The sequence below is a fragment of the Benincasa hispida genome, chromosome 4, assembly GCF_009727055.1.
Source record: "Benincasa hispida cultivar B227 chromosome 4, ASM972705v1, whole genome shotgun sequence".
In the NCBI taxonomy this organism is placed as follows: Eukaryota; Viridiplantae; Streptophyta; class Magnoliopsida; order Cucurbitales; family Cucurbitaceae; genus Benincasa; species Benincasa hispida.
Window position 1 is genome coordinate 23,367,298 of NC_052352.1, and position 26,326 is coordinate 23,393,623.

The 26,326-nt window shown below is 37.6% G+C and overlaps 1 pseudogene; it reads right to left on the reverse strand.

Moving 5' to 3' along the window:
* Positions 1–309: 309 nt before the first annotated feature.
* Positions 310–24,595, reverse strand: LOC120076133 (annotated as a pseudogene).
* Between the last annotated feature and the right edge of the window lie 1,731 nt (positions 24,596–26,326).

Genomic DNA, 26,326 nt, shown 5'->3' on the forward strand with positions numbered 1-26,326 from the left:
ACCAACAGCGGGAGAGCCCACATTCTGACTATAGAATGATAGATGTTCAACGCATTCAGTAAGGCTAACAACTCATTCTCTAACAGGAAAAGCAAAGGGGAGAGATATTAATTAATGAAATTCATGGGGATTGCGATTGCACTTACACTTACTGCCAGCCTTGAACATCGAAGTGGATCTCCTATCTATATTCGATAGCTTGAAGAGGGCCGATGACTAATTGTTTCTCCCCCACTTTTTAGCGTTCTGGGCCCCCGAAAAAAGAAGAGAAATTAGGCCATGTTTCCCGAGAGAGGCCGTCTTCTACTTCTAGTCGATATAATGTCGGGGGTTGACCTGCGGGTTTCCCAAGCCCCTGAGCTCATTAATGAAAATATTCCATCGAGAACAGCGTGATGTTTCAAAGTCGCATCTGAGCACATGGAAATGCCACAGTAGCTATTGGAAGGGATCTCAGTTCTGCAAGCAAGGCTTGAAAAGAAAGGAACTACTGCTACACTGGCAACTACACTTGGAGCACAGACGGTCATCGATATCATGCTCTCAGTCATCATGGAGAGCCAACTAGAGAGCACACTTGACATCCTTCGGATCTTCGAGCCTGAGCCCACGCTCATGCAAGATCCTGTGGGCTCGGCGTACCATGGTCGCCTCCTCATTCTCGCAGGCGTTCGTGATAGCCTCAATCGCGGCATAGATACGGGTGTCCTTTTCTTGTGCCCTAGCCTCCCTTTCAGCATCCAATGGATTCCCACCTTCACCATTTGGTTGATCCAGGTGATTCCGTTGTTGAGCTGCTGGGGCAGCGGCGGGTTGGGGGGCGGGTACGGCATTGGAAGGCCCAGCTTGTTCTGATTGATTGACCGACGAGGTACTTCTACTACGCCCGGAACTGGCCGATTCTTCTTCTGTATAAGAAAAATCTTCTGTATAAGTAAACCACTCAGAAGAGGTGTCGCCTTGGTTACCATGACCAGCTATCCATCTCGACGATCCCGGAAAAGAGAAGGTTCCCAAAAAGAAAGTCAAGAAATCCGCGGTCCCAAAATAAGATAAGACAGGGCGTAGTAGTAGAAAGATCAAGAAATATCGCAATAGAGAACACAGTGGTAGAATCCTTGAGCCATACTTATGAGAGAGAGCACAAAATATAGAAATTGAGAAAACCAAGAGGACATGCACAGTGTAATGAAAAATAAATTTAGCTAGGAAGACAAGCACACTGATTTTTGAGGCCGCATCAATGAAGAAGATCAACGTGTTCCCATCTTTCAATTCGTGATCATGCACGAAACTCCCCCAACCTACCTTTAATGTAATGTACGAAATCACTCATTTACATCGCTCTCAAGTAGACTCGGAACTCTTCACTTCTGTGCCTAGCGTAAATCTAGAACTTAGCAATATGATTGGGGGTGGCTTTCCAGCTACGCCATCAATTAAGGTCAAGGAATGGATTAGATGGTTGCTCTGTTCCCTTTGTCAGTCAGATATATGGGAAGAGAGGCCTCTAAAGGCTCTCGGCTTTTCCAAGGATTTTTTTTCTTTTTCTCCTCTAATAAGAAAAAAATAGCTCTAAGAGATCGTAGTCCTTATATCTCCTCAAGCACTTTCCTCGCCTCGCTGCCAACAAGAATATATATATATATATATATAATTTGATCAGTTTTGATAAGTTGGATGGCCCCTATTCCAAATGGTGTGAAACTCCAAAAATAAATCATAATTCTTAATATCTCTATATACATTATTCCATATTGATAAGACAATATGGTTTGTAAAATGTAATATCATGTTTGAACAACACCACACAAGAAAGAAAAGATGTGTCACTAATAAATTCATCTACATATATCACTACAATGCTGTGATATATCCATTTAAAGCATAATTTTTCATGACTTTATTTTATTATTATTTTTTTTATCCAAAAGGCCTTGTATGAATGGAGATGTTTCTCACTTACGTATGCTTGTTATCTTCTCTTTTTCTAATCAATGTAAGATTTTAGTCACATTTTCAATAAGTCCTTGATTTTTATTCATTGACCCCAATGACCACTAAGTCAATACGTAAAGGTTTTAGAGTTAAATGTTAATTGGTCAAATTGCAACTTTAGTCATTTAGCTTTCAATTGTATGTATTAAATTTTTATAATATAAGGGTTTATTTGGTAGGCAACTCAGATTTTGTTTTATGTTTTCAGATTCACTGAGTTGAATGATATGTGTTTGGTTAGCAACCTGAATTCTGTTTCCGAAAATTGTTTCCGAATTTTGTGATCCAAACAGTGTAAATTCAGAAAACAAAATTTTTAAGTTTTCAGTGTATCCAAATTTTGAATTAAAAATTTTATAATACAGAATTATATTAAAAATGATAAAAAAATAACAATTATACTATTTCATGTTATAAAATCAATTATTTTTGTTAAATTTAAAATATGTAATATATTATATATATTATATGATATTACAAAATAATAATTATACAAAAAGTTTAACATAAAACAAGTTTAAAGATTAATTAGTAATGGTTTACATTCAACCTAGTATTTAGTGAATAACTTAATATATTTTCAATCACATTTTGAAATTTTATTTAAGTTGGAATTTAATTTTGTGAATCTACTACCAAACACATATCTGAAAACATGAAATATAACTTTATTTTCGTTGAATCCCTTGTTTTCAGATTACCTACTAAATATACTAACATTTTTCTATCAAGTCCTTAAAATTTATAGTTGTGTGCCTAACTAACCTATATACATTTAATATTGTGCCTAATGTTTACCACATACAATATTGAAATTGAAAACTCAAAAATATTTAAATATTTTTCATTGTGAAATTGAGGAGTACAACGGATATGGAGAAAATATAATAATAATAATAATAATAATAATAATAATAATAATAATAATAATAATAAATAAATAAATAAATAAATAAATAAATAAAATAATAATAATAAAATATAACTAAATTAAAAATAACTAAAATTTTAATTTTACGGAAATAGGAATAATACAAATAGAAAATATGATTTTATGGAAATAGGAAATATATGAAAATTTCTTTTTATTCTCACCAATGTGCGTAATTTTAAGATCCATCAAATGCCACTATTTATAGGCAAAGTTGCAAGTAGAATATGGACTTATATAGACTTACATGGACACCAAGCATGAATTATTACAAGGTACATGGACAACATGAAAAATGTCACATGGCGTTTAGGACACTAAGCATTGAGCATCTATTTTTGTGATATTTATAATACTCCCCCTTAGATGCCCATATATATATATATATATGAAATATGCCTCGTTAAAACCTTACAAGGAAAAATCTAATGGAAAAAAAAACCCTAGTGAAGGAAAAAAAGTACATATTTCATATAATACATACTCCTAAAAGAATACAATATATATACTCCCCCTCACAAAAACATCATTTAAGATCTCCGAGTCGCCGCATTTCAATGTTGTGCACCAATTTTTCAATAGTTGTGGTTGGTAATACTTTCGTAAATAAGTCTGTCAGGTTATCCTTCGAACAAATTTGTTGTACAATGACGTCGCCATTTTCTTCAAGATCATAAGTGTAGAAAAGCTTCGGTGAAATATGCTTTGTTCTATCTCCTTTAATATATCATCCTTTGATTTGAGCTATGCAAGTTGTGTTGTCTTCGTATAATATTGTTGGAAGATTTTTATTAGAAGACAAGCCACACGTTTCACGAATGTGCTGAGTCATTAACCTTAGCCTTATGTTAGGATTGATATCCTAATTCTCTCGGAGTCTTGTAGTTTGTAAACTTTTTACACACATTATTATTAATAAAATAAGAGTTATTTTATTTGCATTTACCCATATCCAATAAACAAATATTCGTGGTTATTTTATGTAAACTTAAGCATGTATATGAGGTATACAGTGGATCATGCCTTAAGTAATAACCTAAAAGGTCTGTAGTATAAGGATAAAAGAGGGATACCTTATCCTGGTGACACTACGGATACAATCCACTTTGTAGAGGTTTACGAGTGTTGTGAACTACTACAGATGGTCTGATCTTGGCTATTCATGTGGAGACATGCAAGTGGAGGTGTCCTATACAAAGAGTTTGTATAAGACCGGACCACGAGATGATTAGTTTCTTTATATAATGCCATTGATACTTGAGACTTACATCTCACTTAAACGACCATAGATGACATGACTTTAATTCTGAGTGTTTTGGGAACTTCTGCCTATGAGGGTGGTCCTTTGATTAGTATGTGTGAGATTGGCTAGATTGCCAACTCAACAAGCCTAAGTTTTTGGGGATTTGTCTGATTGGAGAGCTGGGAACTCAGTTACACAAGACGAAATTCATTCCTTTCCCAAAGTAGGGGTAAGTAGATAGATTGCTCCCTTAAAGGCTGATTCTGGGTCTTGAACATACTGGTCACATCCTCTCTTTGGAAGAGGGGACCCAGTCATAGTAGGACTATGACTTATTGTTCATTAAAGGAATCAGTGGTATTTAAGGAGTTAGATGTAACTACAGGGGCAAAACAGTAAATTGGTCCAGTTGTACTTACGAGCGATCTGTGAAGGGTTATCGCCCTGTTGATTGGTTGATATGGACACAAAAATATATCTGTAGTGAGAAGAGTGCAGCTGTCAGTCTTTAGTGAAGTGTCCGACAGTTAACGGATGGTAGATCCCGTGACTAAAGAGTTTAATTAGTTATTCACGTACCGTTGGAGCTTCAAGCTACAGGTCCATAAGGTCGCCTTGGTAGCTCAATGGATTCAAGTTGAGAATCAGTTCTTGGGGTTAGTTTGAAGTGTTCAGATTAACAAGAGGAAATTCAATTATATGTGATATAATTAGTGTGATGTATGAGATACATTACTTGGAGGATTAATGTAAATATGATTTACATTAAGTACCATAAAATAGAAAAAGAACTATGGTCTGTATGTTTCATGAGATGAAATATTAAAACTATAGGTTATAAATATAATATGTTAAGTTAGTTATCATATTTATTTATAATAAATTAATTATATGACAATTAATTTCTTTTTCTTTAATAACCAATTGAGTGGGAGGTTATTGGTGGTTTTATGGTAACCGTGAGATAAAAGGGAAAATGATTCCTAAAATTAGTAGTTGCATCATTTGGAAAGGACTCACGGATAAGCTATCAAGTGAAAGAGTTTCACTAAGCGATAGTTGTGCAGAGACTAAACGATCGTGGAGCTTTGACTATATGATAGTCATTCAGTTGATCGTAGCTACACGATCGCATGGCTAAGTCTGTACGATAGGTTTCTGTTGACTAAACGATCGAGCACTTCTTCTATACGATAGACAACATCTTATTTCCCACTTGCTCGATCGTCTACACGATCGTTGTCCTCCAGTCTCTTCCTCCAGCCAAGATCATACAAAGCTAACAACTTCTGGATTCTCACACCAAAAATACCAAGGTAACCATTGTGGTGGTGTCCTCACTCGTTTCGTGAATCGAGTGTGACTCGATTGGGTTCGAGGAGCTGTTGGTCGTTCATTGTGTTCATTGTGTTAGTGCTGTGTACCAGTCGTTGCGTTCGAGCATTACTATTCTTGGACGCTTGTAGATTGATCGAGGGATTCGTGAAGAATGTTTCTTCAAAGATATGCATCCTCTATCCCTTGTATCATCTTAAAGCATGCTGTAATTTCTTGTTGTGCATGACCTGTTAGTTTCTGTTCTTAGACTGTAATTGATTGTGTTCACTCGAATGGAATTTGGAACGATTTCTTTCGCTGCTCATGGAAATTCTCATGCTTGATTTCCTTCAATTGGTATCAGAGCCAAGTTGTTATGATATTCCAAATTTCACTTCTGTTTTAAACTTCTTTTACAGTCATGGTGAGTTTTAAGGTTTCTGCATTGTGTTTAAATGTTAAATGCGTTTGTGGATATGTTGAAGAATGTTTACGGGAGAATTGCTTCTGTTTAAAGCTTTCTTTTCGATTACAAAGTGTTAATTTGTAAGGGCCCTTGCGGGGCACAATTAACAAGCAATCAAGTATGTAATTCAAAGTGTTTGAGTTTGTTGAGTCGTTCATGATGAAGTTTCGAAGCATAGAGATGCGGTTCTCATTAAGGAAGAAGACCAAAGGTTGGTCGTATCTTGTAGCCTAAGGTAAACGATCGTTGATATTTGGCTAAATGGTCGTGTAGAAAAGTTTTGCACGGTCATGTAGTATTTACTAAACGATCGTAGCTAATGTGAAACGATGGGGTAAAGAGTTTACTCTATCGCGTAGCGTTGGTTGCTCGATTGCGTGGATGCTGGAGGTAAACGATCATATAGAGCATTTGATGATCATCGTTTAATAAAAGGTGCGCACACTAAACGATCGTGTAGTTAGCATGTCTCATCGCATAGTCACTGACTACACGATCACGCGGTATACGATACCTTACTCTTGCTCAGTGATCGTTTAGACAATTGTGCTTCACCGCATTGTTCTCGTTTAGATGATCATTTAAGGCTTGCATTGGACAATGTGCGCTGCACGATCGCGTGCCTTCATGCTTCATCGCATAGTCAAGCTACACGATCGTTGCTAAACGATTGTTTAAGCTCAAGAAGCGTGGTAAACGATTGAGTAAAGCATTTACTCTCTCGTGTAGGCGATCCCAAGGATTTGGTTCATGATCAAGGAGATGCGTTTCTTCGCCCGGAAGGTTCAGGACCTAGTTCACTTGTTTGAACCGAAAACTCATTATTCTTTGTAATAGTTAGCTTTGGTTTTTGAGGATTTGAGGCTAATTATCCCGGTTCATCAATTTTTATTTAATGTACATGGGATATATGTTGTTTATATGCCATGGTGTATGACATATAGAGTTAAAACTCACCTTAGGCTATGCAATTATTCATGCATCATATATTATGAACGTTATAATATAGTTTCTGGCATGATGAAATTACAAAAATGCATGTGCATGCATCATAAAATATAAGAGTTATATTTATACATGTAGTAAGCATATTCATGCATCATCTTTATATTATAAGCATTATACTATAAGGATGTATGGAAGCATGTATGCTTGGTTCATTGCTTGGTTGTATAAGTGTCATATAAAAGTACCAATGAATGAACAATGCATGAAGCATGACGCTTAGGCTTATTTTTAAAAGTTATGAATGTCTTGTATATGTAGCTTCACATTGTGTTAGTTTTAGTTGTTTCTTGTTGTAATCGTTATAATGAAAATTAGAACTAAAATCGATAAGAAAGAGTTACATTCGGACTTAGGCGAACTCATTTTTTAAAAGGGTTTTTAAATTGGATTGAGATAGACCTAAGTTCAAGGTTCTAATGTGATTAGATACCTAAGGTTAATCTTTTTAAATCAGTTTAATAGGATTAAATTGATTGGAATAAAAAATTAAATTTTTATTAAATCTATCAAGGGACCTTTTGTCTAAGGTGGGTTCTGTCTAGGTTGGGGTACTTAAGTTGATGGAAACGGAGCACCCCTACCTGGGAACCTACCTGAAAAGGTGAATTAGATAGATTTACTGCAAGCATGCGACAGTTGATCACAGACTTCATTAAAGATTTGAATGAATGATGATCAAAAGTTGTTCAATTTTCCAAAGTAAATGTTACTTTTGAGCAAACCTAAAAAGTCACTTAGTTAAATCCTTAGTAGTGTTTTTTTCTAAGTAAACTAAACCCTAGGTTATAAAATACTCAGTGGGAGGAAGAGATGTATATGATATGTCAATGATTCCACTCACGTTTCTCCCTGAATGTTCACACTGTGAGATTCATGCTTAGCTTCGTGGTGCCCTGGGAGCATCCCCTTTTGGATGGTGTTTACATGAGTCAATATCAAGGTGGACGGAGAGAGTGTTTATGATAAGTGGGTGAAAGGTGTGTGTCAACACATCCTGTGGTCTCCTTCATTGGTTCACACCATGAGATCTTCTTGCACTCCCTCGTGGTGCCCTGGGAGCGTCCCCTCGGATGGATTTTGTGTAGTTGGTCAATATCAAGGTTGAACTCCAGAAATGGATAGGGTCACTTTAGTTTTTGCCCCAATCGTATTTTTTCCCTTTAAATTGGCTGCTTTAGGTGGAACTCTAGGGCCTAAATGATGGGTCACACTTACGGAAAATTATTAAGTAAGTTATGATTCTTGGCCAAATCAATGACAGCTACCGTTATAGGAGCAAGAGTTGTTCTGGTATTAATGATTGGTTGATAATGTATCAATTCAGAGGAGGATAAATTGACCACCCTTCAGCGGCTTTGTCCTAAACCTTTGAAGCGTCATTGTGAAACTAGATGTCACACGGGGTTCATGTTAGTTTTTCTAAACCGTATGGGATGTTGTATGTTTTTTCAACGGGTATTTGCTTAAAACCTAATGTAGAACAATGTGTTTTTGTTTTTAGCAACATGTTTGATTTATGTTCAATGCCTCTAATTTGGCCGGTTACATACATTGGAAAGAGTCTTATAAAACATATTTCGTGGTAAAGAACCTCGAATTTGTCATGGTTGAGGATTTTTCCTCAAGTCCCGACCCTTGATGCACCATGAAGTGTTCGTAATGCATATGAGGTGTGGATGAAGGCTAACTCATTGGCCCGACTTGACATATTGGCTAGCATACCTGATGCTTGGGCCAAAATGATTGAGAACATGGTCATTGCACGCGAGATCATGGACTCGTTGCAAGAATTGTTTGAACGCCAGTTCTTATTTTTTGAGCACAAAAGGATGGATGAAAATACCAGAAGTGTCAGTTCCCAAGTTAAACTCCAGGAAGAAAAAGCAATTGTTGCTGACTCTGTTAAAGTTCATCAACGAGAAGTGTTCTCTGAAATGGAACTTGGAGCTTATTTAGGTTTTGATACTGATCCCACTACTCTCCAAAAGAGGAGGATGTCTAAAGACAGTAAATATGATTTAGTGGTCTTAGAGACGTGTTTGGTAGAGAATGATGATTCTGCCTAGATTCTTGATTTGGGTGTTACTAATCACGTCTGTTCCTCTTACCAAGGATTTAGTTCCTAGAAAATGTTGCCATAGGGAGAGTTGACTCTTCGAGTCGGTACTGGTGAGGTTGTTTAAGCTGTTGCTGTAGGCAGGCTGAAGTTATTTTTAGACAAGAAACGTTATCTGTTACTAGATAATGTTTTCGTAGTTTCTCGTATCAAAAGGAACTTAATCTTGGTTTCTTGTCTCATTGAACAAGGTTATACCGTCTCTTTTTCTGAGAGTAAAGTGTTTATTTTCAAGAATGGAATGGAGATTGGTTTTGGTTCAATGGAAAATAACTTATATGTACTAAGGTCGTTTGTCATAAAAGCCTTATTTAATACTGAAATGTTCAGTAGGGCGACAACAACTAAAAGACCAAAGGTTCTCCTAAGGAAAACACCTATCTTTGGTATCTAAGGTTAGGTCATATCAACCTCAATAGGATTGAGTAGTTGATGAAATGTGGACTTCTAAAAAGTTTAGAAGAAAACTCCTTGTCGGTGTGTGAATCATGCCTCGAAGGCAAAATGACCAAACGACCTTTTACTGGAAAAGGTTACAGAGCCAAGGAAGCCTTGGAGTTTGTATTTTATGACCTCTATGGAATTAAAGGAATTCTGGCTTCTCCCGACGTCATATTTCGTCGGGAGATGATCTCTCGACATATAAATGGTTGTCGGGAGTTTGGTCGGGAGAAATCCGTCGGGAGAGGATCTCCCGACGAACTTTTGAACGGCGTCGGGAGTTAAGGGGGAAATCCGGATGCCTATGTGGCGTCGGGAGTAAGGAAATCCCGATGCTTAGTATACGTCGTCGGTAGTTCTTGGAACTCCTGACGGGCTACACCGCGTTAGGAGTTCCCCCTAACTCCCGATGCCGTGTTGGGGGATCCTATATGGATAAACAATTTAATTTCCTACATGGATAAAATTTAATATATCGTTTGTAATTTTTTAAAATTTGATCTGAAATCCTGTGAAACATATTATACCAAATAAAGATTCACATAAAAGAAAATGAAGTCCATTTTATAACAAGTAAAAAATTACAATATCCAAATATTGTTCCAACTCTAGAACACTTGTCCATTATATTCAGAAATACATAAAAGAAGTAAAATGAGAACAACATCTAGAACACTTCTCAAATATAGCATCTTCAACAATTGTCCTAGCTCATCTTCGAACAGCATTCTACAAAAAAACAAAACCATTGAAATGTTATATGGATAAACAATTCAATTTCCTCTATTTTTCAATTTTTAAAAGTCCTATATGATCTTTTAGATTAGAATCTAGTAAAAATTAAATTTGCATGAGAATTATGTAAGAAGGGCTAGCTTATCTCAAAATAATATTAGTGCATGCATAGGATAATAGGGTAGAATAATAGTAAAGAAATATTGTTAGAAGGGGGAAAGAAACAAAAACAAAAACCTAATAAGATTTGGGTGACCTAACTTTAGTTTATTGACATGACAAGGCATGGAAACCTTTTGAATCGATTATTACTTTGGATGTCAATCAGGGTGTGAAGCTGCTGAGGGCATCTTTGTAAGCGAGATACATGGAGAGAGCGAGATATATGGAGAGAGCGACACTGATGGAAAGAGCGAGATTCATGGAAAGAGCGAGATATATAGAGAGAGAGAGATACATGGAGAGAGCGACACTGAGGGACTGTGATTGGGCTTTTGAAACATCAAGGCATGGTGGGATGCGTATCTAATTTGTATGAGAGTGTTGAAGCTTTAAATGACACATATTTACAACCAAATCAGAGCAAGACACCCTTTTGAAGCCTAATATTTGAATCTGCAGCTGATTAAATGAAGTTATACATGTGTTGTGACATTCATGGAGAGAGTGAGATACAAACACAAAAGAGAGAAAACAATATTAAATTAACAATAAATACGTGTAAGCTAGAGAAAAAGAGAATGTAGTAGATACATCATTACTCATCATCGTAATCTAATTCAAATTATTATTAGGGGTTGACATCGTATCTATACAAACACAAAAGAGAGAAAACAATATTAAATTAACAATAAATACGTGTAAGCTAAAGAAAAAAAGAATTTAGTAGAAACATCATTACTCATCATCATAATATAATTTAAATTATTATTAGGGGTTGACATCGTATCTATACAAACACAAAAGAGAGAAAACAATATTAAATTAACAATTTAAATTATTCATCATCACTTGAACTGTTATTGGGAGATAATTGTTCTTCATCATCATCGTTTATGAAGTCATGATCGCCATGTATAATAATTGGTCTTTCCACAAATGTAGGATCAACGTCAACTCTTCATAAAGAAAGTAACCTCCTTAATGGTTTCATCCACTCCGACGCCACCAACAATTTCTAGTAAATCTAGTTGTGCGTTTTCAACATCATCCACTTCTGGTACATCCCATATTCGTTTATTTTGGACTACTTGAACAACTTTCTAATTGCTACTATGTTTGATGTCATCAATGTAAAAGACTTGTTATGCTTGGATAGCAAAGATGAAAGGCTTGTCGACATACCAAAAGTGTGATGTATTGATCGATTTATATCCTAAATCCATATGTGTCCTATTACTTTTGTTGTTATCTGTGTCAAACCATCTACACTTCAACAAGAAAACGCGTCTTCTGTTTGCATATTGCAAATCTAATACTTCATCTATAACACCGTAGAAATTGTTAACCACACTTGTGTTCTCACTGATCTCCCCGGCCACTAGGACTCAACTATTTTATGTAGCTCGACGATTATCACGCTCTACAGTGTAAAACCGTACCCCATTAACAATGCATCCATTGTAAGAGCGCACCTCAGACGAAGGTCCCATTATAAGTGAAAAGAAATTATCGGAGATATCTTCTCTCTCGCGCCATTATAGAACGTGATAATTACGTATACATTAAAAATGAATACGAAAAATGAATCATCCCTCAACCGTTGCCTATAAAATGACTATGTATACTTGGGATTTGAACCAATCGGGAAATTTGCGTTGATGTTTTATATATAAGTCAGAGATGCTTTGAGCTTCATGACGAATTAACCTCAAATGTTGCCTACAATATTTATCATTTAAATGTTATATCAAAGGAGATACCGTAGAATTTAGAAAAGGAAAAAGTTTGAAACCTACTTGCGATAGTCTGTTATTTCTTTACAATTGTTGAGAATGTACCAATGTGCAATACGCTTTTCCTCCGTTGATAGCGTCCGTAAAGTTGACACCCCTAATGGTCGTACCCTCTGCCTAAATAATTCAAATTCACCAAATATCTCGTGATCGGGAATGTTATCATCATTTCATTCATCTCTATTGAATCTCGTTTGAATCCCATTTAGATATCGCGAGCAGAAGTTCCATGATTCATTCATTGCATATGCTTCTGCTATAGACCCCTCGGGACGTGCTTTGTTCTGTACAAATTGTTTTAATGTTCGTAAACTTCTTTCAGTAGGATACATCCAACTGTAACTAACTGGACCCATGACTTTGGTTTCATATGGTAGATGAATTGCAAGGTGTACCATTACATCGAAAAAGGCAGGTGGAATATTCTCTCCAATTTACAAAGTATGACTATGATGTCTGCTTGTAGTCTGTTCAAATCACTTACACATATTGTCTTTGCACATAAGTCGCGAAAGAATGTACACAACTCATCAATAGCAGTGGATACATTCTTCGGTAGGTATGCTCGAATACCAATAGGGAGAAGTCTGTGAAGCAACACATGACAGTCGTGTGTTTTCAACCCCAATATTTTTCCATCTTTGTCATTGACACATCGTGATATGTTAGATACGAATCCATCAGGGAATTTCACTGATTTCAAATACTTACAAAACGAAATCCATTCACCATTTGTTAATGTGTATGCTGCGTATGGTTTTACAAATTTGTTCTTGACCTGTATCAAATGTAGGTCCTTTCTTATCTTCAAATCTTGTAAGTCCAATCGAGCGTTCGTTGTATCCTTTGTCTTTCCTTCAATATTTAACAAAGTGCCCACCAAATTTTCGCATATGTTTTTTTCAATATGCATTACTTCCAATTTATGTCGTAACAATAGTCTGGACCAATATGGAAGTTGGAAAAAAAATACTTTTTTTAGTCCAGTTTAGAATTCGCTTTCTTTTTTTATCTTGCTTCGATGGATGTTTTCTAAGCACAGAAAAGTTTAGTGTATTTATTTGTTGTAGTATCTCTTCTCCATTCGTTACAACTGGTGGAGGTCTACGTTCAACTTTTCCATCATGTTGTCTACTTCGACGCCAACTATGATTCTCTGGAAGATAACGTCAATGCCCCATAAATGATATTTTCCCTCTTATCCCGAAGGACGAGTTATCTTCTTTGCATATTGGACATGCTTAATAACCTTTTGTACTCCATCCAGATAAGTCACTATATGCAGGGAAGTCATTAATCGTCCATAATAAGGTAGCATATAGTTGAAAAAACTCACCAGCAACAGAATTATAAGTTCGCACACCTATTGTCCACAACTCTTTCAATTCTTCAATCAGCGGTTGCAAGTAAACATCAATTTCCTTTCCAGGAGATTTTGGACTAGGTACGAGCAAAGACATGAAGAAGTTTGTTTCCTTCATGAATTTCCAAGGGGGCAAATTATAAGGAATTATCACCACAGGCCACATACTATAAGAAGTGCTCGTATTTCCAAACGGAATGAAGCCATCTGAAGCTAATCCCAAATGAACATTTCGAGGATCTAAAGCGAAATGAGGGAATTCACGATCAAAATATTTCCACCCTTTGCATTAGCTGGATGTCGTAATACATCATCCGTTTCAACTCGCTTATCTTTATGCCATCTCATGTCAGAAGCGCCTTCTTTTGATGCAAACAATCGTTTTAATCTTAGTATCAATGGAAAATGGCGCAATACCTTATGTAGTATTTTCTTACCCTTGCCATCATTAACTTTGTACCGAGACTCACCATAAATAGGGCATTGTTGCAAATCTGCAAACTCTTTCCAATACAATACACAATCATATTTCCATGCATGAATAGACTCATAACCTAGGCCGAAATCACGCAATTTTCCTCTTGGCTTCATAAAAGGAAGTAGGATAGAGGTGCCAGCTGGAAACGCTTCTTTTAAAAATTCCAGCAACATGTCAAACAATTTGTTACTCCAGCCGTTCAGAACTTTGATATGCATCAACTTCACTAAAAAGTTTAAGGACGAAAATTGCGAACACCCAGGGTATAATTCATTACGTGCTTCAGTCATTAAATCCTCAAATAAGTTCGTGGTATCTCTTTCTTGACCATTAAAGGACATTTCATTCTTAATCCTTCCTTCATTTGCATTTTCGTTTTCAATTGGAACTTGTAAATCGTTTATAAGATTCAACATCTCATTTTCTTCAATAGCATTACTCTCTATACTATCTACTTCAACATCCTCTATTGAATGACTTGTATGACTTCTAGATAAGTTTACTGGCTCTCCATAATATACCCATTCACAATATGAGGGAGATATTCCATATGTTAATAGATGTCATTCCACGATATCTATCTTTTCCCAAATTGAATTCATACAATTCTTGCATGGACATCTTATTCGTTCGGAATCATTTACATGAAACCTTGCCATATCTAAGAATTGTGATACTCCTTCTCTATACTCCACCGATAACTTATTTCTTAGTTTAATCCATTCTTTATTCATCCTTAAAAATAAATATTTTCTGACCAACTTGTAATCCAAAACAATAACCTGGATTAGAGGACAAAGTACAAAGTATTATGAAGCATTGAGTTCCATAATTTTCATTTCTTAAGGCAAAATAAACACATAGGTCCCTAGACCACTTAAATTGTCTAACAACTTTCAAATGTTTTATTTAGTATGTCTCCAAGTTTTCAATTTTGTGTCTAATATAGGCCTTTCATCTATTCAACATCTTCTAAAATTTACAAGCCTATTGGACACAAACTTTAAAGTTCAATTTTTTATTAGACACAAAATTTAGTTTTATGTCTAGTAGATTTTTTAAACTTTTTTAAAATATTAAATGCGTTAAGTACAATATTTTTTTCTAAATTAAGTAATCCATAACCTTAAGAATTAAAAGAAAAAAAAACTCAATCCACAATAACATCAACAATCCATAATTCATAATTCACATTAGATTACCAACATGCTAGAAATTAAACATTAGCAACATTAATTACCAACATTAGTAACATGCTAAAAATTAAACATTACCAACATTACCAACATTCTAGAAATTAAAAACAATGGCTTAAATTAAGATGCAAAATATGAGAAAATAAATGAAATAGATGTGCACGAACCTTGATGAAAGCTTAAAAATAAACAACAAATTTGCAAGCAATGAAAGGGGCGGCGACAGATGGTGGACGATGGCACGAAGGGGGAAGGGCAGGCGTGAAGAGGGGCGGGGGCATGAAGGGAAGAAGGAAAATGGGGCGGCAAAATCTATTAGGGTTTTTTTTGAAAGAAAAGAATCTTTCGATGTGCACGAGAAAAAGAGGGGTCTGGTTCCCAACGCTGCTTGGGAGACCGTCGAGAGTTCCCGGGGAACTCCCACGTCAGTTTGGATGCTTATGGATTTCCCTACGAACTCCCAATGAACCTTTATGGCGTCGGGAGTTCCGAGACCGTCTCTCCCGTCGACCTAAATCCCGACGCCTTAAAACAACGTCGGGAGTTCCCGTTTTTCTTTTAGTGAATTAAGCTGTTGCTTTAGGCAGGCTGAAGTTATTTTTGGACAAGAAACGTTATCTATTACTGGATAATGTTTTCGTAGTTCCTCATATCAAAAGGAACTTAATCTTGGTTTCATGTCTCATTGAATAAGGTTATATCGTCTCTTTTTCTGAGAGTAAAGTGTTTATTTTCAAGAATGGAATAGAGATTGGTTTTGGTTCAATGGAAAATAACTTATATGTACTAAGGTCGTTAGTCATAAAAGCCTTGTTTAATACTGAAATGTTCAGTAGGGCGACAACAGCTAAACAACCAAAGGTTCTCTTAAGGAAAACACCCATCTTTGGTATCTAAGGTTAGGTCATATCAACCTCAATACAGCTAAACAACCAAAGGTTCTCTTTATCGGTGTGTGAATCATATCTCGAAGGCAAAATGACCAAACGACCTTTTACTGGAAAAGGTTATAGAGCCCAGGAAGCCTTGGAGCTTGTATATTCTGACCTCTATGGTCCGATGAGTGTTTGGGCTCGAGGTGGATATGAATATTTCATCTCTTTCATAGATGATTATTCAAGGTACGAGTATCTCTACCTAACGCAACTTAAGTCTGAAGCCTTGGACAAGTTCAAGGAGTATAAGGCTGAAGTTGAAAAATTGTTAGGTAAGAAGATAAAAGCAGTACGATCTGATCGTGGTAAAGAGTATATGGACCTCTAATTCTAGAACTATATGATAAAACATGGAATTACGTACAAACTCTTAGCCCTAGGTACAATTCAGCAGAATGATGTATCAGAAAGGAGAAACAGAATCTTGTTGGACACAGTTTGGTCTATGATGAGTTATGTTCATCTTCCAGACTTTTTTTAAGGTTTTGCAGTGGAGACTGCATGCTACATTCTGAACAACGTTCCCTCAAAAAGTGTTTATGAAACACCTTTTGAGTTGTGGAGAGGCCGTAAAGGTAGTTTATGCCACTTTAGGATTTGGGGGTGTCCGACCCACGTGCTTGTGATTAACCCGAAGAAGTTGGAACTGCGTTCGAAAGTTTGCCTCTTTGTAGGCTACCCCAGGGAAACGAGGGGTGGATACTTTTATAAATCGAGTAAAAATAAAGTGCTTATTTCTACAAATGTTATCTTCTTAGAAGAATACCATATAAGGGATCATAAACCACGAAGTAAGCTTGTTTTACGTGAGATTTCTAGTAAGACTAAGACTACTAAGGGTTCAACAAGAGTTGTTGAACAGACTGATAGATCAACAAGAGTTATTAAGGTCGGTACATCTAGTCAACCATCTCAAGAGTTGAGACTACCTTGATGTAGTGGGAGGGTTATGAACCCACCGGAACACTACATGGGTTTGACTGAAGCCCAAAACATAATTTCTAATGATGGGGTTGAGGATCCATTGTCTTTTAAGCAAGCAATGGAGGATGTTGACACAGATGAGTGGATTAAGGCCAGGAACCAGGAGATGGAGTCTATGTACTTCAATCAAGTCTGAAGCTTGTGGATCAACCTGATGGGGTAAAACCTATAGGGTGTAAGTGGAACTACAAGCGAAAGCGAGGTATAAATGGAAAGGTGCAAACCTTTAAGGCTAGACTCGTGGCAAAGGATTATACCCAGGTCGAGGGAGTGGACTATAAGGAAACTTTCGCACCTGTTGTCATACTCAAATCTATCAGGATGCTTTTGTCCATAGCCACATTTTATGGTTATGAGATATGGCAAATGGATGTCAAGACTGTCTTCCTTAATGGTAATCTTGAGGAGACCATCTACATGGCTCAACCAGAGGGATTCGTAGTTCCCGATCAAGAGCAAAAAGTTTGCAAGCTTAATAGATCCATTTATGGGTTGAAACAAACGTCTAGATCGTGGAACATCAGATTTGATACTACTATCAAGTCGTTTGGCTTTGATCAGAATGTTGTGAGCCTTTTGTTTACAAGAAGATCGTAATCAGCTTAGTAGCTTTCCTGGTACTGTATGTGGATGATAACCTACTCATTGGGAATGATGTAGGGTTACTGACTGGCATTAAAAAGTGGCTAGCTTCCCTGATCCAAATGAAAGATTTGGGTGAGGCACAGTATGTTCGAGGGATCCAAATCATTCAAGATCGTAAGAACAAGAGGTTAGCCTTGTCTAAGGCAACGTACATTGATCAAATGTTGATCAGGTACAGGATGTAAGATTCCAAGATGAGTTTGTTACCCTTCAGGCATGGAATCATTTTGTCTAAGGATCAATGTTCTAAGACACCTCAAGAGGTTGAGGAGATGAGACAGATTCTCTATGCTTCAGCTGTTGGAAGCTTAATGTATGCAATATTGTGTACTAGACCTGACATTTGCTATGCAGTAGGGATTGTTAGTCGTTATCAGTCCAATCCAGGATTAGATCACTGGACTGCGGTTAAGACGACCCTAGTATCTTTGGAGAACGAGGGACTACATGCACGTGTATGGAGATAACGATCTGATCCTTATAGGATAAACAGACTCTGACTTTCAGATTGATAGAGATTCTCACAAATCGACATTAGAGTCAGTGTTCACTTTAAATGGAGGGGCTGTAGTGCTAGGGTTGGCAAAAAAACCCAACGGGGCGGGTCCTCGTGGGGATTCCCCAGTTTGACCAGGGATGGGGTCAAATCGGGGAATTTATTTGGGGCCCCATTCGAGGATGGGGACAATATTCTTGCCCCGACCCCGACCTTTACCTCGATTATATATATATATATATATTTTTTTTTATCCCCTCCCCAGTCCCCTTTCGCTTTCTGCAATTTGCAACAAAACTTCCCTCCCCTCTCACTCTCTACATCGCTCTCGCTCATCCCTCTCCTCTCACTCATCCCTCCCCTTTGTTGAAGTTTGCCACGAATGAGGCGCCGCAAGGACCCCATTTCCCCGATAGGGAATCCCTGCCCCCGTCCCTGCCTTCAAATAGCGGGGATAGAGGCGGGGATGGGGGAAAATTTCCCCTACGGGGCCGGGGACGGGGGATACCCCCTCGCCTCACCCTGGTCCCGTTGCCAACCATAGCAGTACGACAAAGCATCAAGCAAGGATGCATCGCGGACTCCATTATAGAAGCCTAATATGTAGCCGCTTGTGAAGCAACTAAGAAAGCTGTTTGGCTGAGGAAATTCCTTACAGATTTGGAAGTTATTCCAAATATGGATTTGTCGATCACTCTCTATTGTGATAATAGCGGGACTATGGTAAATTCAAAGGAACCTCAGAGTCATGTAGAGGCAAACATATGGAACAAAAATACCACTTGATCAGGGAGATTGTGCATAGCGATGATGTGATAGTCACGAAGATTGCGTCGGAGCACAACGTTACCGATCCATTTACAAAGGCTCTCATGGCTAAAGTGTTTAAGGGTCACCTGGAGAGTCTGGATCTACAGGACATGCAACATCTTGTCTGGGTCCAGTCTTATACAAACTCTTTGTATAGGATGCCCTCGCTTGCATGTCTCCACATGAATGGTTAAGATCTACCATTTGTAGTAGTTCACAACACTTTCAAACCTCTACAAAACAGGCCGTATCTGTAGTGTCATCAGGATCAGGTATCCCTCTTTAATCCTTATACTACAGACCTATATAAGTTATCACTTAAGTCATGATCCACTTGTATATCACATATACATGCTTAAGTTCACATAAGATAACCAAGGAGCTTTGTTTATTGGATATGAGTAAATGCCAAATAAAATAACTCTTATTTTACTCATAAAAATGTGTACAGTTTACAAACTACGAGACTTCGAGAGAATTAGGATGCCAATCCCAACAATTTTTGGACAAGAAACGTTATCTGTTACTGGATAATGTTTTTGGAGTTCCTCATATCAAGAGAAACTTAATCTCGGTTTCTTGTCTCATTGAACAAGGCTATACCGTCTTCTTTTCTGAGAGTAAAGTGTATATTTTCAAGAATGGTATAAGATTGGTTTTGGTTCAATGGAAAATAACTTATATGTACTAAGGTCGTTAGTCATAAAAGCCTTGCTTAATACTGAAATATTTAGTATGACAACAACTGCAAAAAGACCAAAGGTTTCTCCTAAGGAAAACACCCATCTTTGGCATCTAAGGTTAGGTCACATCAACTCGAATAGGATTGAGCAGTTGGTGAAATGTGGACTTCTAAAGAGTTTAAAAGAAAACTCCTTGCCGGTGTGTGAATCATGCCTTGAAGTTAAGATAACCAAACGACCTTTTATTGGAAAAGGTTACAGAGCCAAGGAAACCTTGGAGCTTATACATTCAGACCTTTGTGGTCCGATGAGTGTTAGAGCTTGAGATGGGTATGAATATTTCATTTCTTTCATAGATGATTATTCAAGGTACGGGTATCTATACCTAATGCAATGTAAGTCTGAAGTCCTTGACAAGTTCAAGGAGTATAAGGCTGAAGTTAAAAACTTGTTAGGTAAGAAGATAAAAAAACTATGATCTGATCGTGGTGGAGAGTATATAGACCTCGACTTCCAAAACTATATGATAGGACATGGAATCACGTCCCAACTCTCGATCCTAGGTACACCTTAGTAGAATGATGTATCCGAAAGGAGAAACAGAACCCTATTGGACATGGTTCGGTCTATGATGAGTTATGCTCATCTTCCAAACTCGTTTTTGATGAAAAAGTCGACATGCAACCCTAAAAGAATTAATTTGGGTTATTTTGAAATAATACCTTTGAAGCTTCCGAAACTCGTCTATCTCCACCCGAACACACGGACCACCACTAGAGCCAACCTACTATTCTCTAGACTCAAAACTGGGTTGTGTGACCTGATGGAAGAAGAACCTGAGAGAGAAAAAAGATGGAAATAGAAGAAGGGATTTTTGGTCGGGTTTGGGTTTTTCTTTTTAGCCCAATTTTAGAAAACTATTTTGGCAAAAATCCAAAAGTTTTTAATCCAAAAACACAAGCCTATATTTATAGAAAAGGGCCATTCAAAATTGCATGAAATAACTTCATAAAATCCCAACACCTAGAATCCACTATCTTAGTGGGTTTAATATCTCCACTATAAGCCAACACCTAGCCCACTATTTTGTTAGTGGAATTATCCAACAAAATTTTTGATTTTCCCACTAACTTTAGTCAAAGGGCAAAATAGTCATTTGGTTAAAGTCAAACTTTGACCAAAAAGTCAACATTTTGACTTTTTATGATTTTTTTCGTGTTGACTAATTTTGACCTCCCAAGCATAAATCCGCATTAATTTTCTCAAAATTCAAATCACATTTGAATATAAGGTCGGTCAAAGTTTGACTTTTCAAAGTCAAAAGTCAATTCTTTGACTTTTTACATCTTTGATCATTTCTATTATTTTCGAGCTTCCGAATATGAACGTATTCATATTCTTGATAATGAAATCACATTTAAATATTAAAACTGTATCTCTAAATAGAAAAAACCGACCACTATATCACATATACTTGTCGGTTTCTCTCTCTTCATCTAATTTGAACAATTCGAATTATTCTATTATTCTGTTCTAAGTTTATTTCATATGAGCTAGTAGGGGAACCTAATGGACCTATAGATCATGGGCTCCAACGATCCAAGATTAACTGGCTAAACTCTTTAGACGGATCTAATCAACATTCGTTAACTAACAGGTCATTCCACTATAGTCTTGTAGTTGCACTCCCCTCACTATAGATATATTTGTGTCCGTTTTACCCCCGAAACTACATCTTATTCCTTAAGTTCCACTGATCGTCTAATGAACAATTTGTTTAAGGTCCAACCTATAAACCGAACCCCTCTCGGGCCAATGAGAGGGTGGAGCCCCTTGTTCAAGACCTAGATTCAGTACTAAAGGGAACAACCTATCTACTATCCTTATAACGGGTAGGAGTGAATTTCATCTTGCACCCTATGTTCCCAGCTATCCACCTGATCTTACCCCTAAAATGGGAGCCTTATTGGGAGCATAATGAGTTGCCCTCACCTATGCAGATCTAAGGATAATTCTGAGTAAACAGGAGTTCATAGTTAGCTCAGGATTAAGATTAAGTTACCTAGGTCATCAATTAACGAAATAGTCAGTTTTATACATTACTATTTTATGGTTCAGTCTTATGTAAACTCTTTAAATAGGATGCCCTCATTTTCATGTCTCCACGTGAATGGTTTAGGATCACATCGTTTGTACTAACTACAAAATGGGCCACATCTATAGTGTCCCCAGAATAAGGCGTCTAACCTTATTCATGTACTAAGACCATTTTGGCTATATATATTTGAACTTGATCCACATTTATGTCACTACATAAAGTTCAAACTTAAAGTTAATAGCCTTGGATCCTTAGTTTATTGGATTCATGAATATAGAATTTAAATTTACTAAAGATTTTCAATAACAGCTTTATTGAACAAGAATATGGTATTACAAACTACGAGTTTTAGGACATAAAATCCAACAATTTTAGGGATTTGCAGTGGAGACTGCATGTTACATTTTGAACAACGTTCCCTTAAAAAGTGCTTCTGAAAAACCTTTTGAGCTGTGGAAAGGCCGTAAAGGTAGTTTACGCCACTTCAGGATTTACAGATGTTCGACCCACGTGCTTGTAGGTTACCCTAAGGAAACGAGGGGTGGATACTTCTATGATCCGAGTGAGAATAAAGTGTCTGTGTCAATATATCTTCTTGGAAAAAGACCACATCAGGGATCATAAACGATGAAGCAAGCTTGTTTTACATGAGATTTCAACAAGGGTTGTTGAACAGACCAATAGATCAACAAGAGTTGTTGATGTCGGTACATCTAGTCAACCATTTTAAGAGTTGAGACTGCCTCGTCGTATTGGGAGGGTTATGAACCCACAGAATGCTACATGGGTTTGACTAAAGCTCAAGACATCATTTTTAATGATGGGGTCGAGGATCCATTATCTTTTAAGCAAGCAATGGAGGATGTTGACACAGATGAGTGGTTTAAGCTATGAACCAGAAGATGGAGTCTATGTACTTCAATCAAGTCTGGGAGCTTGTGGATCAGCTTGATGGGGTAAAACCTATAGGGTGTAAATGGATCTACAAGTGAAAGCGTGGTGTAGATGGAATGGTGTAAACCTTTAAGGCTAGACTCGTGGCAAAGGGTTATACCCAGGTCGAAGGAGTGGACTATAAGGAAACTCTCTCACCTGTTGTCATGCTCAAATCTATCAGGATGCTCATGTCCATAGCCACATTTTATGATTATGAGATATGGAAAATGGACGTCAAGACTGCCTTTCTGAATGGTAATCTTGAGGAGACCATCTACATGGCTCTACAAGAGGGGTTTGTTGTTCCAGATCAAAAGCAAAGAGCTTGCAAGCTTAATAAGTCCATTTATGGGTTGAAACAAGCATCTAGATCGTGGAACATTAGATTTGACAGTGCAATCAAGTCATTTGACTTTGATCAAAATGTTGATGAGCCTTGTGTTTACAAGAAAATCATCAACAACTCATAGCTTTCTTGGTACTGTATGTGGATGATATCCTACTCATTAGGAATGATGTTGGTTTTCTGACTGACATTAAGAAGTGGCTAGCCGGCCAATTCCAAATGAAAGATTTGGGAGTGTAATGACTCAAATTTCTAGTATGTTTCTAGGACACTACTTTATGCATGCATAGGCTTGGAAATAAATTTTCTCAAAGAGTAATTAAATAAAAGAGATAAAAATTTTTATTTAATTAAATAATGCTGAAATAAGCAAAGAAGAGAAAACCTAAAAAAAAAAAAAACACAATTTGGGGTACCCCTAGCCATTCTTTAAAATAAATAATAGTTAAATAAATCAAGGAATATTTCATAAGACTTTAAAATGTCTGACTCCTAAACCAGGCACTAGTACTTGAAACCTAAGTGCGAAAGCAATAATCCGTCCAAATGGCCAGGTCACGGATCTCTCTTGTCATGCACCGGTCTATCTTTACCCTTACCTGAAAAAAAATATGAAAGGAAAATGATGAGTATAAAAGTATACTCAGTAAGCGACCCACTACTGGGCCCACTCAGTGATCTGTTAGCCTTTCCATAGGGACAGAAGTGCATAAGGGCATCATAGGAGTAGGCATAGGCATAGGCATAGGCATAAGCGTAAGGGGCGAACACGAAGGCACGCTTTCATAAGTAGTGACCTCGAAGGGCACAAACATAAACATAAGTGGTGGTCCCAAGAGGACACCATACATAAGCATAAGGTGTGGGCCCGAAGGCTCACAACATGTGATGTGCATAGCCCAATAGAAGTGCCAACAATCACTGTAATCTCATAAAGTCATAAGCATACAATCGAGGTCTTAAATCATGCTAAGATCATATAACAGTTCACAATTCATCGATACGCCAAACAAAATCACAACACATAACATCAACATTCCACGACATAAGCGTAAGTTACCAAAATTTTCAACTGACCAATAGGCATATCGAGACATCTCATACAATGTAGGGACCAATACGTAATACATGCTTGGGTTCGAGAGCGAATCAGTAGTAAATCACTTACCTATGTTTTTTACACAACCAGGAAGTTCAATTCAAGCACGACGGCCACGAAAACTTGCCACTCGAAGCGAACTCCCAACACTTAAAAAAAAGCTATCCAACTTGCCCACACAATAGTGTCAATGGTTTGAAACAAAACATAACAGCATAACACCCCTGGAAAATCCAGTGAAACTGCATCCACTTACCCAAAGGTACTGAACTATTCCAAACGAACCTTCACTCTGCTTGGCAACTTCCTTCACCATTACTAGATTCTGAAATCAACAGCCAAAAATTTCATAGGTAAAAAATATCTGTGGCCCAATAAAACCAATGACAATGAGCCTACCAAAAGAACCCGAAACTTACCCCAAACAGAAGAATAAAAAAGAACCAACAATAATCCGACGACAATCGAAACTATCCACATCAGAACTGGTGAACGACGCTTGGGTTAGGCAAACGGCTGACGAACTTGAAAAGGCGCGGCTAGGGAGGCGTCGGTGTGCGACGTAATTGATTGGAGTTAGAGTCGAGCAGCGCTGACCTGCGCGGACGGCCGGCTAGACGTGCGGTTGGGACTTGTGATGAACACATAGAATTGAGGGGGAGGGAGAGATCTGATGTGCGGTGGACGTCGGGCGGTGGGGAGGCGCAGCTGCAAGTTGCCTGTGGCCGAGCTTCACAGTGGCACGAACGGAATCGAAAAAGGGAGGAGGGGATGGCGTCGCACGGCTGGAACATGGGGAAGGGTTTATTCTCTCTTTCTTTTTCCTCTGGCACACTTTCCAATAACCCTAAGTAATTATATATAAATATATACAATTTATTTCTTTTAACCATAACTCCCCTAACTTTATTAATTTCCAAAAAAAGAAAGTAAAAACTCAACTAGATTCTAAGGAAAACAAAATCTCAACCAAAACAAACTCCAATTTAAACAAAATTTTACCAAAATTTGGAGCATTACATCCTTCCCTCCTTAAGAAACTTTCATCCTCGGAAGTTCTAGTCCTGGAAGAGCTCTGGATGCAGTGTTCTCATTTCGTCCTCTCGCTCACAAGTTACTTCCTCAAACTGATGATTCTGCCACAGAACCTTCACCAGTGCCACCTCCCTGTTGCGCAAAACTTTCACCTCTCTGGCCACAATTTGCGTAGGCTTCTCTTCATAGCTTAAATTTTCATTCAGCTGCGAGGGATCAAAGTCCACCACATGAGACGGGTCCGTTAAATACTTTCTCAACATGGAGACATGAAAAACATTATGGACCGCGGAGAGAGACGATGGAAAAGCCAAATAGTAAGCCACAAGGCCGACTCGCTCAAAGATCTCGAATGGCCCTACAAAATGCGGACTTAGCTTACCCTTCTTTCCGAATCTCAGGACACCCTTCATTGGTGCCACTTTCAGGAACACTTTGTCACCTGCCTCGAACTCAAGATCTTTACACCTAACATCAGTGTAACTTTTCTGTCTACTTTGTGCTGCTACCATTCAAGCCCTGATCTTCTGCATGGCTTCATTTGTCAACTCCATTAACTTAGTTCCCATCAATTTCCTCTCCCCAATCTCACCCCAACAAACAGAAGACCTTCAACCTCTACTGTAAAGAGCTTCAAATTGTGACATGCTAATGGTAGCCTGATAGCTATTATTATAAGCAAACTTTGCCAAATGCAAATGAGAGTCCCAACTCCCTGAGAACTCCAACGCACAATGCGCAACATGTCTTCCAACGTCTGATTCAAGCGTTCTGTTTGCCCATCCATATGGGGTTAGAAGGCATTACTGAAGTTTAATTGCATCCCCAATGCTGCCTGGAGGCTCTTCCAAAAGCTGGAGATAAAACGAGGGTCCCTGTCGGACACAATTGACACTGGCACACCATGCAATCTTACTATCTCCTTCATATATAGCCGAGCCCATTTACTCACCGTATACGTGGGCTTCCTTGGAATAAAATGCACCATCTTGGTGAGCCCGTCTATAAAAAC